This window comes from Asterias amurensis, chromosome 13 (assembly GCF_032118995.1).
Source record: "Asterias amurensis chromosome 13, ASM3211899v1".
Classification (NCBI taxonomy): Eukaryota; Metazoa; Echinodermata; class Asteroidea; order Forcipulatida; family Asteriidae; genus Asterias; species Asterias amurensis.
Window position 1 is genome coordinate 8702875 of NC_092660.1, and position 10663 is coordinate 8713537.

General features: G+C 39.4%; 1 pseudogene; it reads left to right on the forward strand.

The window, feature by feature from the left end:
* The first annotated feature begins 5826 nt into the window (after positions 1-5826).
* LOC139946252 (pancreatic lipase-related protein 3-like) lies at positions 5827-10259 on the forward strand (annotated as a pseudogene).
* Positions 10260-10663: the final 404 nt, after the last annotated feature.

The following is a 10663-nucleotide window of genomic DNA, read 5'->3' on the forward strand; positions in this document are numbered from 1 at the left end:
ACGAATGGTAATTGTCAAAGAAAACAGATACATCAAATCATTGGATAGTCGGGTTGTCATGGTGGTATATCTTACTAATCTTTCCTCGCCTTCCATCTAAAGACTCTGGTTTGAATCACACTGGGGATGGGGCACTGTGGTCTGGGTTTTGTTTGCGTGACTGCGTGGGTTTATTATTCTCTGGGGTTTTCCCTCCACAAACTTCATTCCTTGTCTTCTTTCTTGGCTTATGGCAATTATTTCACTGATTAAGTTCGCTTTTCTGGGAGGTACAGTGGCTTATCAACATGAAATGAAATCGCAAAGGCTCGTACATTCTACCCTCGAACCTCGGCCACTTTTTTGCATGCTCCTTTAAAAACATTTTAAGTTTTACGTTTTTACACCATACGTGTCAGACCCGATAAAATATCTACTACCAAAATATGGATAATTGATTTAAAAGAAAGTTAAAGACACTGGAACTATGGTGGCCCTGAAGGGACAATGAACATATATTTTTACGTGAATATTGACGTCACTATTCATGGATTTTGCCCTAAATCGCAAATATTCACGTCATTTGGTAATTGTCAAAGACTAGTCTCCACAGTTGGTGTATCTCAGCATACGCATAAAATAACAAACCTGTGACAATTTGAGCTCAATCGGTCGTCGAAGTTGCGAGATAATAATGACAGAAAAAATACCCTTGTCACACGAAGTTGTGTGCGTTCAGCAGATGCTTGATTTTGAGACTTCAAATTCTAAATTTGAGGTCTCGAAATCAAATTCGTGGAAAATTACTTCTTTCTCGAAAACTACTCCACTTTAGAGGAAGCCGTTTTTCACAATGTTTTATACTACCAACCTCTCCCCATTACTTGTTACCAAGTAAGGTTTTATGCTAATAAATATTGAGTAATTACCAACTGTGTCCACTGCTATAGGCCTATAACATAACTTCCGCAGACAACAGAAAAACATATCAAAAGGAGCCACATAATAAGAAAAACAAGACAAATTTATTAAAAGAAACAAATTTTAACATTATGAAGCAAAAATCAAAGACAGTTAAAAACATTATTTTTCAGAAATACGATTTTACCGTTGCGGTCTATCGTGCAATAAGAATCTTCAGCAATTATACTGCATGAAAACGCCTTGGAAGACTTTTTAAACACACAGTTTAGAAACGGTTTTTTATGATCATGAAATCAACACCTTATAGGTGTGCAATCCAATTTAGAAACTTACATCCGTTTTTACGAGTTCATAATTGTACCCTAGAGATACACGGCAGTAAATCTTAAAGACACTGGACACTAATGGTAATTGTCAAAGACCAGTCTTCTCACTTGGTGTATCTCAACATATACACAAAATAACAAACCTGTAAAAATTTGAGCTCAAATTGGTCGTCAAAGTTGCGAGATAGTAATCATGAAAGAAAAAACCCTTGTCAAACGAAGTTTTGTGCTTTCAGATGCTTGATTTCGTGACCTCAAAATCTAATTTTGAGGTCTCGAAATCAAGCATCTGAAATTACTTCTTTCTCGAAAATACGATCAGAGGGAGCCGTTTCTAACAATGTTTTATAACATCAACAGCTCTCCATTGCTCGTAACAAAGTAAGGTTTTATGCTAATAATTATTTTTTAGTAATTACCAATAGTGTCCACTTCCTTTAACCAGTCAATTGTAAAGAGTTGAGAAGACACCATCAGGAAGAAATTGTTTCAACCACCAAAAGTATATAATAAGAAAGGACAACGCAGTGGTCCGGTGGTTAGACTTGCAATTACAAGGTTGTGGGTTCGAATGCCCTAACTCATAACTGTTGATAGGCGCTTAACAATGTACTTTTACATGAGCCACTTACACTACAAGCAAAAGATTCAAGGCAATTTTCATGAAGGAAATATCATCACATTATTTTGAGTATTCACATTTTTTCGTAAGACATTGTTTGATAAATGAACAAAGAGCTTCTCCAGTAGCTTTCTCCCTCGTCCTGCATCTCTTTGGAACTCCTTGCCTGTTGCATGTTTCCCTTCATCCTATGATCTGCCATCTTTTAAGAGGAATATCAATTCATACCTTCAGCTCTATTATGAGTTTCTGCATGTCTGTGTTTTCTTCCTTGTAGCCCTTTACCTGGAGTGGTTTTTAGCCTTGTTTTGGGCAAACTTGCATTAAGAAAAAAACTTTAAAGTCACCTGGAAATAGATTTTTTTTTTCTTTCAAACATAAGAGTATATGCTTACGAACAATAAAACAATTTTTTAGTAATTGTTTGTCACGATTTATTTGTTTAAAAAATATATAAAGTTGTTTGGGGCTGACTCCGCCTACCCCTTTTGTGACGTCATTCAAGGCAGACTTTGCCTGCAATGCGTATAGTAAACACACGTGCAAAGTACATGTACGTCCAAGTCGTGAGTTGGTACATTTCAATAAGTGTTTTTCTGCATTCAGCAGCAATACACCTGGTCGGCATTCTGCCGGAAAAAGAAAAAAAAAATTGTTGTTGAAACGTACAAACTTACGACTTTGGTCCGTACATGTACTTTGGCAATTGTGTTTACTCTATACGCATTACAGGCAAAGTCTGCCTCGATTGACGTCACGAACAGCGCCCTCTCGGGTCGGGGTCTACTCTTAAAATTTGTGTAAATAACATAAGAACCGATATTTTCAAACCTTAGTTAACTGTTTATTCGACATTCCACTCATCAAACACATATATTAGTGACAAAAGTGGTTCCATATAGTAGCATGCACTGCAGGTGGTTGCCTCCAAGTTGCCTTACGGTGCATATTAATTTAATTTCGAAACTCACATTTATTTCTATAAAACTTAAAGAACATATCACAATAATACAAAGCCCCATAATTTGTATAAAAGAGGTAACAATGTAAATGCATTTCTTCACAAGAAAATATAATAAATACACTAAATAGCCGCTCCGGAAGCGTCTGCTTATTAGATTGGACCATAGAGAAAGGAGTTTCTCTATGAGAGAGAGGACTTTCTCTGTGATTGGACCAAAGATAAAGCGGTGGGGGGGGGGGGGGTCGACAGCCTTGATTTGTTGACAGGGTTCGGACCAAATGTAGTAGATATTACAGGTGCTAAAATCTTCACCCTTGATTTGTACTGATCTGCCCAAAACATAAACCAGATCAGATATACTCGACTCTGTGAGCTTCAAGGTCAGTTGATACATAGTCGCGGTTTTGAAACAGTCTCGTCTTTTAGGCAGATGATATTAACGGTCATAAATCCCTTCAGCGCGTGATTCTGTGATAAATCCATCGGTATGTTTTTAAAGACTTCCCGTCTTTGGACCGTTTCCCCGGGTCTTAGAGTTAGATAGCGCGTGTATATTGCTGTGTTTTTATCATGGACTGTGAAGGAGGACATTGTAGTATTGTATTCCGGTGAGAGAGCCCACTCACAATGAAGATAACGCCAAAAAGAGGAGGGCTTAAGGGAAATTATAATTGGGTTTTTAATTTCTCGTATCTGAATAACGAAACAATTCTTGAGTGGTTTACAGCGGCCAAACTGTCCGTGTGGTCTGACTCGGGATATTAGCTTCGAAAAGGGATGGAATCAACTTTGCAAATGAAATGAATACGTTTTCCCAAAGGATACTTCGCACTGCAGTTCCAATAGCAGCGTGTACTATTTAACAGTGATGGGCATCGCAATGAATGTGACAGTTCAGAGCTTTCCCATCGAACGCGCCTTCTCTCTCAAAATATCTTTCGTCTGGCAGAGTTTCTCAAAAACAGGGTTTCAATTTCGAGGACTGTGCGTTTCCTCTTTGAAAAGTTGTCTATAATTCCATCATTTAATTACAGGCGAATTCCGGAGCGGTTTGGTAATTGCATTATATACGTTAATCGTTTATCAAGTCTGACAGTTTTTATTTCTTGGTGATGGCTCGTGATTTATGTGTGTGAATCTAAAATAAAATTCCAGCACGGTGGCCTTGCTGATTGAGATTTTATGGTTGAAAGTTTGAGAGAAAGAGCGATAAGAAACAATTTATCCGAGTTTTATGTGAGGAATTGGTTACTTTGTTACGCAAGTATTTATTCCAGGCTCCATGTCATTTTATGGTTCTCGTGGGTCCTTTTTCTAAACGTTTGGTTCGTCGTTACATTTTTAACTTTATTTCATAAGGGAAAACAAACACAGCAGCCGGCCTCAATGAATGTAGAGATTGTTTAACTGAAATGAACAACTGGGAACTGTTTTTAAAGTTATTAATGTCAAAACTTTGAGATGTCAAACCACCGGGTTTTTTCACGACCAGGACTACTTATAAGAGATTTCCACATGATGTTTAATTACCGCAAACATCACCTGTACTATCTCTCAACATGTAACGTTTCAAATCCTACTAAAAAGGTAGGCCGGCCGACTCAAACATTTTCACAGAGCGAAATCAACATTGTAGGCCCCCTTCAACTCTATAGCTAGGTTCAACTTTATATTTTGTTGTGCTTTTCTTGTTGTGTTTTGCAGATTGATTTTTTAAGCCAATAAGTCATCAGGAGACAAAGACTGCTGGTTATAAGATGCATCGGGTGCTTCTGCTTCTGGAAGGTCCACTATATTTTGCAATCAATAATTAGGTGTAAAGAATATTTGTGCTTATTTTCTTTGCAGATTTATTATAACCTGAGAAGTCATCGGAAGACAGAGACTGCATGCTGGTTAGTTTGCAGGTGCTTTGGAGTTTTGGAAGTCCACTATCAATTCACAGAAGGATGGACCGAAGTAGTGTTGGATTCGTCACAGTCATGATCATGGTCATGGTTAACGGGAGTATCAGCAGGTTAGGTTCACGTCTGCTTATCAATTAGTTCGGGGAGGGGGGAGAGATACATTTGCGAGGGGTGATGGGGAGGGAATTATACCCCCCTCTGCCTACTTCTCTGGGATTAAAGGAACACGTTGCCTTGGATCGGACGAGTTGGTCAAAACAAAAGCGTTTGTAACCGTTTTTTATATAACGCATATGGTTGGAAAGATGTTTTAAAAGTAGCATACCAATGATCCACACAAGTTTGCCTCGAAATTGCGTGGTTTTCCTTCTACTGTGCGAACTATCACCCGTCGGGCCCATTTATGGGAGTCAAAATTCTGACCCCCATAAATGGCCGACGTGTTAGTCGACGAGGGTAAAAGGAAAAACCACGCAATTTCGAGGCATGTTTGTGTGGATCATTGTATTCTACTTTTACAACATCTTTCTACCCCATATGCATTTTATAAAAAAACGGTTACAAACGTCTTTCAAAGACCAAACTCGACCGATCCAAGGCAATGTGTTCCTTTAACCATGGAGGAAAAACGGTTACAAACGTCTTTCAAAGACCAACTCGACCGATCCAAGGCAATGTGTTCCTTTAACCATGGAGGTACTACCTCCATGGATTAACAAAAATGGGGTTTTGGACCACTGACAACTTAGGCCAAGTAAAAAAAGAAACATGTTTAGCGTCCCCGCCCGCTTCCTTTTTACAGGCCGCCTCCTTTTTTTCTTTAGGATTATTTTAAATGATCTCAGGGTTATTTTAAATGATCTCAGCAAAAACAATCTGAATGTCTTGTCTGAATGCCTCGACTAAATTGTTTCATTTATGTTTTGTGTTTTTCAGCAGTAGAAAACACAATGGATATTTGACATTTTAACAAAGAATGGCGGCCATCTTGAAATAAAAATAAAAAGTAAAAAGCCCCTCTTCCTCCTTTTTTTGAAAACCCGGACGTGAAACATGTTTTTTTTTTTACTCGGCCTTAGTTCTGGTCATGCACACATTTCCAAAATGGGTTCACTAGGGACCATATCCATGGCTCTGCTTACCAAAGCAAAGTCCCGTTTGAATTGTTCGGTTTTAAACTAAAAACAAGATATCCGAATATGTATTTAAATGTTAAAGACAGTGTACACTATTGGTAATTGTCAAAGATCAGTCTTCTCACTTGGTGTATCTCAACATATGCATAAAATAACAAACCTATGAAAATTTGAGCTCGATCGGTCGTCGGAGTTGCAAGATAACTATGAAAGAAAAAAACACTCTTGTCACACGAAGTTGTGTGCGTTTAGATGGTTGATTTCGGGACCTCAAGTTCAAAAATTCGTGGAAAATTACTCCTTTCTCCAAAACTAGGTCACTTCAGAGGGAGCTGTTTCTCACAATGTTTCATACCACCAACCTCTCCCATTTACTCGTTGCAAAGTAAGGTTTTATGCCAATAATTATTTTGAGTAATTACCAATAGTGTCCACTGCCTTTAACTTTACTGTTTATATATTTGTCCTCTATTTGTGAAGACGAATCTGATCCATCCAAAGGCTCTTGGTTAGGTGACTGGGGGCCGACACACTGGCTGCAGGAATTGTGCCACTGGGCGGGTAAGTTGATTTTAACAAAGTCGGGCCCCCCTTGTGGGGACCGGTGTCGCATGCAATTATGTCCTCTATGCAATACTATCCGGAGAACATTATTGCATATGCAATAATGTCTGCCGGACGGTTTTGCATATGCAGTAGTGTCCGCCCAGATGCTGCTGCATAATGCAGTTGTGTCCGCCCCGTGCAAAACCGTCCTTGCAGTAAATTAAACGCCCCTGTTGGTCGACGGAACACGTTCGCCATTTTTTTTACAAGCTAAGTGCATGTCATGAATGACATGGGAAATGTTCGGCCGTTGGGTATTCGCTGCGCTCATAAAATACGTAAATATTCATGCTGCATGTACGTAGGTTCAGAGTGCATGCACGCTCATTTTACGCATCATGTAAATGTCCACCGGACGGTTTTTGCAAAGCCCTGGACACGATTGCATAGGCAAAAGTGTCCGGAACGGACAGTATTGCATGGCGGACACAATTGCATCTGACACCGGCGGAGCTCTGTTCCCCACCATCTGCCCGGGCTAGATTTAAGACAATAAGTTCTATGTTTGATAGTTCAATACAATGTGGTTAGCGTCTTTTATAACAAAAAGTTTGTAGAAATTTGTGTCGTTGAAATTAATATAACGTTTAGGTTTGAACAAAGACAAATTGCACCAACGGGACTTGAACCTACAACCTCCGGATTAGCGTCCGTTGTTCCAGTTGGTTAGACTGCATGACTTGCAATCACAAGGGTGTCGATTCGAATCCTTACACTGATTTCACACTGGCTAGAATAAGTAGGTCTAATCATCTAGTCATCTGAACACAATATTGAATTTAATTGAAATGGTTCATTGATAAAAACATCGTTGCGGCCAGAAGCCGAATAAAGAATTTTTGAACAGATATCTTGATTTGTTGCAGTATCTTGATTTGTGCAATTCATAATCATACATTAAAGGGCAATGGACACTATTGGTATTACCCAAAATAATTTACTTGGTGACGAGTAATAGGGAGAGGCTCCCTCTGAAGTGACATAGTTTTCAAAAAAGAAGTAATTCAGATTTAGAGTTTGAGGTCTCGAAATCAACCATGTAATTAACGCACACAACTTCGTGTGACAAGGGTGTTTTTTCTTTCAATATTATCTCGCAACTTCGATGACCGATTGATCTTAAATTTTCACAGGTTTGTAAGACTGGTCTTTGACAATTACCAATAGTGTCCAGTGTCTTTAAACCAATGTTCTTGTAAAGTTAGATTGGATGTTACCATCTGGGTATTTATACCCCCTTGTGGGTTCGCTGAGTTCTCTTGATGTGAATATCATCTAAACAACAACGACAATAACGGATGGTTTTCAGGAATTTGATTATATCTGACTTGCACCTCTCTGTTTCCATCAAACCAGGACTTTGCGACCGTGTCTGCTTTGGGGACCTTGGTTGTTTCTCCGACGATCTACCGTGCCACAAGGACTTCTTCCCCCCGATGACCCCGGCGGAGATCGGTACAAGATTCACGTTGTACACCCGGCATCCTCGTAACTTGTCGTGGCCGGTGAATGGGAGTGATTTTGGCGGGACTTGGAGGGTTCAGTTTGAGGGTAGACGCAGATCTGTTTTCATCATCCATGGATGGGGAGAGACGGACGATAAACAATGGGTGATGGAGTTGAAGGATGCACTGTTGGATAAAGTAAGTTGTAATTTTATGAACATTAGTATGTAAACTGTTGTTATGTTGTTCTGTTATCCCTTCTCTGAATTTTATCTATGGGGTACTACTTTAACAAAGAAAACACTTGTGTGGAATCGAACCCACAACCTTGTGATTACCCGTAACATCAGTTGTATTATTACTTTCTACCACAGGAAGACGTCAACATCATCACAGTTGATTGGGCAGACGGAGCCGATGAACTGAACTACATGAAGTCTGTCCAAAACATCCGTGTAGTTGGTAGAGAAGTGGCGAATCTGATCCAACTTATGCATGACCAAGAGGGATTAGAACCATCTACAGTGCATCTTATCGGTCATAGCCTTGGGGCACACGCTGCTGGATATGCAGGCAAAGCCATCCGTAGAATTGGCCGTATAACTGGTAAATATTTGAAAGTTGTTGTCCCACACCCATAATCAAATGCTAATTTTAAGTTCACTAAAAGGCAAAGTATTGGTTTTTGGAACTGTTCGATTGTTATAATCCTATATAAAAGTGGTGGACAATTTTATTTCAAATGGTGGTCGCGTTTTGGGGATGTCTCCGACAAATCCGGAGCGAATGTGTCCATGCAGGAAGTATAATCCCTAACTGGAATACACAATCTGAGCGGTGATGTGCTTCTCGTTGTAAAAGTTCAATGTTGAGGCAGACAAACTGAAGTTTTTTTTAAAGAACCATTTAAGTTCGAAGTGAAATGTTTCTCGTAATGATACTCCCGAAAGCTGCTGAAAGTTCTAACTAAATGTTTGTATTGCCATAATATATACTTTTAAGAATGATACCAACCGTATACACATAAAAAATATTGCTTGCAGAAACCTTTTACCCAGCCCAATAACCATCAAGTTCACTGTGTTGTGCCGGATGTGTTGTGCTAAATGTTTTTGTCAACTTTGTTTTACTGAAGGCAGTTATGAAATCAGGCTATTGTCCAAACTATTTAAATATCTAGTGTTAAAACAAACACTGGGAGCCAGATGAAACGAAAGAGAAAACCTCTTTAAAAAGTATTATCAATTATTTGTGTTTTTATCAGGATTAGATGCGGCTGGACCAGGGTTTGAGAACGTAAATGCAGGCTGCCGATTGGACCGTACTGATGCCACATTTGTAGACGTCATACATACGAGCTCCAATAGGCTCATTGCAGGAGGAGCGGGCATTGAGCAGAAGGTAAAACCAAAAACTAGAATCTCCATTAACAAGAACAAATCAAAGACAACTCGAGAAACATGAAAGATATCAAAGCAAAACTAAAACACACACAATACACCACCCTAAACCGTCAAGCAACGCATGGCGATTGTTCCTTAAAAGTTAAACGTTGTACAAAAACCGTTGAAACTGAACAGTTTTTAATAATAATTTTTGAATGCTCACCCTTTGTGGCATTAACTCAATTGTTTGCATAAAGTTAAACAACTGTTTTAGAGCAAACGAAATGTTGTATAGCTGTAAAAGCTTGAGGAAATAGAATTAGCTGTTGCAAACTGCTTACAAATCATAAGAACCCAAGGTGTAACCCCCCCCCCCAATAAAAAAAAAAAAAAAAAAAAAAAACTTGACATGACGTGTTGACACTTAACAGAGTCATTCTCGAGGCACTTCATTACAAGCCTTCAAGAAAGACTCTGCCTATATTAGCGTCGAAACGTCAGACCATTAACTTTATTTGCAGCTATAAAAGCTTAATAAATTTCTGTCATTTCCCCCGATCGTAGCTCGGCCATGCAGATTTCTATCCCAACGGCGGCCATAACCAGCCTGGCTGCAAATGGTGGATGATCGGCTGCAACCACGCCGATCACACGCCTACTTCATACAAAGTGTGCACGACTACTGCCGTTTTCCCGCCCTGCCATGTGAAACTTTGGAGGACTTTAAAGCGGGAAAGTGTCGGTCGTGTAGCATTGGAGGGTGCTCTACCATGGGGTACAACGCAGACAGGACTGTTTCTCATGGCAGTTACTACTTGAAGACGTTGAAGAAGAGTCCCTACTGCAACTTTAAGAACTATCGCCGCAGAGACAAGTTTAGACAGGGGTCCAAGAATGAGATATTCAGTATGAAAAAAGGACGCACTAAGTCAACGGAAAAAAGTCGCCACAACTTTATGGTTTGAGTAACATTAAAGGAAGAACTAGTGGATATCAGTGACGACAAAAATAACTCAGGACGATTTGTGAAAGATGTTGTCATAAACTGTAAACTGTAACATAATGCCGTGATGTCCGAAACGACCACTTCGGCTACAGTTTCAGCTAGATCAGCGCGTCTAGTGCCTATTCTTCAACACAGACAGACACGCTGATCTAACCATAGACAAAGTCGCCGTGGACACGGTCTATAAAAAGCTGTGCTGTGGCAAGCTTCCTTTTGAAAAGAAGACGTTCTGTGTAGTCTATTTTTGATATTGAACGGTGACTGTATTATTATATAAAAGTGATCACAAGTTGTACTTTAAAGGGAATGTAACGTTTGGTAGTTACCCAAAACAAATATTAACTTAAAAACTGACTCTAGCAT